Here is a 6,424-nt window from a genome sequence, read left to right on the forward strand (position 1 = left end):
GTAGACCAGGGGAGGATCGTCGTGGTGGCCTTTATCCAGTCCCTTCTATTTGTGCTATGCAAGGTTCAAATGTGAAGCCTGGCGCCCCTCCTCCCTCAGTTGGTGTCATTGGCCCTGAACTGGTGGAGTTGCGTGCTCTAATCTTAAAGCAACAAGAGCAGCTTAATAAGCTGACTGATGCTATGGCGACATTACAGAGGGCACCGTGGCAAACTTGTCCAAACCGTGCAGCCATCATTTGTAGACGATGCCAGCAAGTGGGTCATTATGCAAAAGAATGTGATAATGAACGCGTTCGCACTCTGAGCCCTTCTACCCTATCGCCCCAACAGGCGGATAGTGGTCTTAATTCCCAGGTTGTGGGAAACTAGTTCCCTCCAGCATGCTGAGCCACACGTTGGAAGGGGACCTTACTGGCTCTAAAGGCCCGTACACACCGGGACGAATATTCGCCAGGCGTTATTCGCCAGCTTTTTTCGCCACGTTTTTTGTGTTTACACCCAGGCTATTTTCACTGACGATGAGCCAAGCGATCATGCAATTTCATTCCCTGACATTAGATGGCGCTTAATGTAAAACAGAAATACTCCTGTACACAAGGTGGCGCTGCACAACTTTACGCTTCTTAAAGGGGCTTTTCACTCAGTAGAAGAGAGCAAGTATTTACACGCTTGTCAGAATCATACAAAGAAAACATGAATATTTCAACTGGTGCTTGGTTCGGGGATATTTTAGAATGTCCGTCATTATTTCTTCGCGGCAGTGTAGACGCTACTTGGCGTCTATCTTCTTCGCTGGTATGTGTGCTCAGAAAGGCAGTTTTGTGTTTGAGCGCCCCCAAGTTGTGTTTTACTGTAACTTCAGAAGCTCCATACACGTGTGCAAAAGCGCTGTTCTCATTGGTCGTATAGTTTTCGACGCGGAGCGTCAAACCAAAAAAACGAACCCCGGGCGTTTTTTAAAAAGTGACGCTTTGACGCGTGGCGTTTTTTCGCGTCGGTGTGAACACTCACATTGGTGCCCTTTGTTTAGTCACGAGGCGTTAAATGTCGGAGAATATCGCGCGCGAAATTCGTCCCGGTGTGTACGGGCCTTAAGAGTGAGAATTCAGTTGACCCTAACTTGACCTCACTTGTTGCACAGTGCCCTAAGGTAGCTGTTAGAGTGGGAGGGGTAATTGTGAATTGTCTGTTAGACACAGGTTTAATGGTGTCCACATGGTGGAGAGCTTTTTCCTGGAGCATTTTAAGGATGACCTTCAGCACTGTCATTGGTTGCACCTACGTGTGGCCAATGGTTTGGACATTCCCTACACAGGCTACGCAGAGTTCACGGTTGAGGTGCTGGGAAAAGTAATTCCTCAGCGATGGTGGCTAGTGGTCAAAGATCCCCCAGGCCAGCCTCGTCATGCGGTGCCTGGTGTTTTAGGGATGAATGTAATCAATCAGTGCTATAATGTACTATTTGGTCAGCATGGGCCTTCTTTGTTTGATCTTCCACCCCTAGTGCATGCTTCACCTCCATGGCAACAGGCGGTAAAGTATTGTCATCAATCCTGCCGTCATCCAGTCAGAACAGGCCTGGCCAAGGTCAGAGGCCGCAGACCTATTCTAATACCGGGAGGTACAGTTAAGTTGGTAGCAGCCACTTGCGCACCACACTTTGGCAATGTCTCGTCTGTTCTGCTGGAGCCAGCTAGTAACCCGTTACCGGATGGCCTCTTGGTTTCACCTTGTATGGTCCGTGTAGAGAATGGCACGGTCTTTATTCCAGTTGTGAATGTAGCGCTCACGCAGACAAAACTGTACCCCCGCAGCATCGTGGGTAATCTAATCCAAGCCGCAGTTCAAGGGCTCCCTTCAGGGATTTTGTGAGATTCCAGAGGAGTCTGGGGTTACAGCCTCCATCAAGGTCCATGAGGGTCATGTTAGTAGTGTTGGTTAACAGTTACAGAACATTGATCTGTCTGAGCTATCGGAGACCGAACAGGAACAAGTAAGGACATATCTGTCGAGGCATGAGTCAGTTTTCTCTGCGTCTGAAAGTGATCTTGGCTGTACTAACCTGATTTCACATGACATCCCTTTGCTCGATGACAAGCCTGTCAGACAGCGATATAGGCGGTTGCCCCCCTCTGATTATGAGGCAGTGAAGGTCCACTTGAGACAGCTGTTGGATAGTCAGGTTATCCGGGAAAGTAGTAGCCCCTATGCCTCTCCTATTGTGCTGGTGCGAAAGAAGGATGGTTCCCTCCGACTGTGCATCGATTACCGGCAGCTTAATCGCAAGACTAGGAAAGATGCCTTCCCTCTTCCCCGCATTGAGGAGTCTCTGGATGCCCTTTGTGGGGCCAAATGGTTTTCCACGCTCGACCTGGCTAGCGGCTATAACCAAGTGTCGGTGACTGAGAGAGATCGCCCAAAGACTGCTTTCTGCACACCATTTGGGCTATTTGAGTTCAACCGGATGCCCTTTGGTTTGTGCAACGCACCAGCTACTTTTCAGCGGTTGATGGAGAGGATGTTTGGGGCAGAGCATTGTCAATCCCTCCTACTATATCTGGATGATATTATTGTGTTCTCTTCCAGTGTGGAGGACCACTTAAATCATCTGGATCGGGTGCTGAGTCGACTGCAGAGAGAAGGACTAAAAGTTAAGCTGGAAAAGTGTCGTTTTTTCAGGAAGGAAGTCAATTACCTTGACCATCTGGTGTCCCGTGAAGGGGTATCTACGGATCCATCCAAGGTGTCAGCTGTGGCCAATTGGCCACACCCCACAACTGTCTCCGAGCTTCGGTCCTTCCTTGGATTTGCCAGTTATTACAGGAGGTTCGTGGAGGGGTTTTCAAAGCTGGCTGCACCATTACATCGCCTGGTTGCTGAATTGGCAGGCAGAAAAGGAAAAGAACCACCCCTGGAGAGCCACTGGAGCAATGCATGTGAGGCAGCTTTCAATGAGCTTAGGAGGAGACTGGTGAGTTCACCCACTCTGGCATTTGCCAATTTAAACCTCCCGTTTATTTTTGAAGTGGATGCAAGCCATGCAGGCCTTGGAGCAGTTTTGTCTCAAGAGCAGGATGGCAGGGTTAGACCCATCGCCTATGCCAGTCGAAGCCTCAGCCCTGCAGAGAAAAACTATAGTTCCATGAAACTGGAGTTTCTTGGAATAAGTGGGCTATGACTGAAAAGTTTCGGGAGTATTTGTGGGGCCAACATTGCACTGTGTGTACTGATAACAATCCATTAAGTCATTTGGAAACAGCCAAGCTGGGGGCAACTGAGCATCGTTGGGTGGCCGAGCTGTCGGCATTCAGCTATGATATAAGATATCGACCAGGGCGGGCTAACACAAATACAGATGCATTGTCCAGGCAGCCACCCACAGCAATGACAAGGATGAGCACTGGGTCAATGTTGGAAGGAGTAGCCATCCCGGTTGCTATACATCAAGATGTTCGACAGGAGCCGCAGGTTACCCAGTCTGCCGTCTTTGCTTTTTCCTCATATACTGTAAATGATCTCAAACTGTTACAGGAAGCAGACCCAATTATTGGTGCGTTTCTTCAATTTTGGAAGAAACAGAAAGCCCCAAGTTCCAGTGCTCGGGACAAACCGTCAGGACCGGTTCGAGTACTGTTACGGCAGTGGGACAAGATCACAAGTAAGGATGGTTTGATCTTTCGAAAGGTACAGCGGCCAGATGGAGGGGAGGAGATCCTACAACTGCTGTTGCCTATGTGCCTCAAAGAAGAAGTCCTGCAGCAGCTGCATGATGACCATGGCCACCAGGGGATTGAACGCACCACTGAGCTAGTAAGGCAGAGATGTCATTGGCCAGGAATGAGCGATGACATTAAACAATGGTGCAAAGACTGTACACGATGTATCCTGGCAAAGACCTCTCAGCCCAAACTCAGTGCACCCATGGGGCATTTGTTGGCTTCCTGCCCAAACCAAATATTAGCAGTGGACTTTTCCCTTCTGGAGCCAGACAGGAGAGAGCATGTCTTGATAATGAAGGATGTGTTTTCTAAATTCACACAGGCGGTGCCTACCAGAGACCAGAAAGCCGCAACGGTGGCCAGCGCCCTTGTTCGGGAGTGGTTCTTCCATTTTGGTGTTCCCGCTCGCCTCCACTCCGACCAAGGACGCAGCTTTGAAAATGCTGTTGGCGGTCAGCTGTGTAACCTGTACGGAGTGCAGAAATCCCGGACTACACCATACCACCCCCAGGGAAATGGGCAGTGTGAGGGGTTCAATCGGAAAATGCATGACCTGTTGCGCTCACTGCCAGCAGAGAGGAAAAGACACTGGCCAGAATACCTGCCTCAATTGGTGTTCTGTCACAACACCACTATTCATCAGTCGACAAGTGAGTCACCGTACTACTTGATGTTTGGCCAAGAACCTCAACTGCCTGTCGATTTCCTTCTGGGCAGGATAGAAGAGCCAGAACTGGGCCAAGTAACTGACTGGGTGCGAGTACATCAGCGGCGCCTTGCAGTGGCCTTCCATGGCGCTAGGGAACGTCTGGAGGCAGCTGCCCTAAAGCGCAAAGACAGGCATGACCGACGAACCCTCTGTGATCCATTGGCAGAGGGGCAGCTAGTGTACCTGAAAAACTGCACCATGCGCGGACGCACCAAGATTCAGGATGCCTGGAGTCCTATTTTACATAAGGTAATACAGGCCCCTGGACCAGATGGAGTTGTGTACTCAGTTGCACCCATTCAAGATCTGGGTAGGATTCTCCTGGTGCACCGAACCATGATGAAGGCAGCCAATGTGGATCGGGCCTCAGAGCTGCCTCACATACAGGAAGAGCCTCAGGTAACCAGAATGCAGTCTAGTGGTGAGGAGGACGACCAGGGTGCATGGGTCATGCTCGTCTCCAGAGGAGGCCAACCTGAACTATCCTATGCACAAACCCCCTTTCAAGGTGACCTTGTGGACAATGTTACATCTCAGGAAGAGTGCGTCCCTGCTACAGAACCTTTCCAAGCTCCGGTGTTACCCACTGGGTCTGACGCAGAAGGGCCGAGGAGGTCTACACGCGCCACAGCAGGAAGACATAGAAACCTGCATCATCTCCCAGCATCAGTGTTAAATCCGGCAGATGGGGCTACGAACTCCCAGGTAGCTGGGCTTAGAGGGTTGCATTACTGCCGTTTTTCGACCATGGTGTTAAGTAGGTAGATTTGTTTTTTTTTTATCTGTGGGGCACGGGTACAAAAAGGGGGGGGGTAAAATGTGACAGACAGGGCTGTGGGTGGTGGTTTGTCCCTCATGGTGTTCCATAGTTTAACATTCATGGCCAGCACCTGTCTGTTGAGCTGTGATTGGCTCACAAGGCTGATAAATAGCAGCAGTGGGAGTTCCATCTAGATGCTGGTTTCCTGGTTTGGCCTTGGTGGGTGAGCTTGACATGTGAACCTTTTTTACTAAAGCTTTTAATGATTTGAGTCCTTTTACTAAAGTTTTTAAGCATTTGAGTTTGCAACATTTTAAATTCTATTTATATTAACAGGTGGTGGCATGAGTTCTGACCCTGGGGCATGAGAGGTAATATAAGGGTTTGTAAAACATGCGTTTGTCCCAGGGGAGAACTAACTTATTTTTCTTTTTCCAGCAGAGTTGCCACTGCTGTTTTGCTTGTAGTGTTTTTAGTCATTGTTTTTAATTTTCTTTTAATCAAGCTTGACACCCTTGCTTTTATCCATTTTTAAACTGTTTTGTGCTCATTTTTAGTATCTTAGTGTCTGGACCTGGCTGAAGGTGGCTGCCTCCTCCTTTTATCCTTATGGTAGCTGGTGGGTGCCATACGTGGTGTTGTGTAAGGGGGACCCCCTTGTGTTCGGCCCATAAATTAGTGGTGTCCTGCTCAGGTGCACTTCTTATTTTTTGTATTTTTTTTTAATCACTGTTTGGGTTGTGGTGTGTTTTTGTGTGCATTTGGGCCCTGAGCAGGTACTTCTGGTGAGGGTTTGGGTCAGATCTCCCTTGGTGGTGTTTGGGGCTACCCACAGGTGCAGTGGGGCTGAAGCAATCCTGGAGGCAGCTGCCCTCATGCAGTGTTAGAGTGTGGTCCAACTGTCTGAGTTTATTTTAACCTTTTTAATGGAACTTGTGTCAAGTTTTTAATAAATTGTATATTTTTAACCACTATCAAATCCAGTCTCCATGTGGTGTGCAAAAGTAAGAGGGCATTCGGTCACACCAACAAGAAGCTCAAAGTGGATATCCTGAATCAAGCCAAGAAACTGAAAGGCACTGGACCAAAACGAGGATCTAACAAAGACTAAAGCCGAAAGTGCTCGGAAAAGCTGGATCCCGAAGAAGCAAAACAAAATTCAAGCGAAACAGAAAAGTGTTTCTAACTTAAATGGACCACCAGAGACAAGCTAAAGTGATGCTGGGGAGAAACA

General features: G+C 48.8%; 1 long non-coding RNA gene across 1 annotated transcript; it reads left to right on the top strand.

Annotated features, from left to right (window-relative positions):
* The first annotated feature begins 5,335 nt into the window (after positions 1-5,335).
* LOC144984118 (uncharacterized) lies at positions 5,336-6,309 on the top strand. Its single transcript, XR_013647782.1, has 3 exons — positions 5,336-5,409; positions 5,527-5,561; positions 6,175-6,309. It is a non-coding gene; the product is annotated as an uncharacterized LOC144984118 (long non-coding RNA).
* Positions 6,310-6,424: the final 115 nt, after the last annotated feature.

Source organism: Oryzias latipes, chromosome 15 (assembly GCF_053564925.1).
Source record: "Oryzias latipes strain Hd-rR chromosome 15, Olatipes_Hd-rR_3.1".
In the NCBI taxonomy this organism is placed as follows: domain Eukaryota; kingdom Metazoa; phylum Chordata; class Actinopteri; order Beloniformes; family Adrianichthyidae; genus Oryzias; species Oryzias latipes.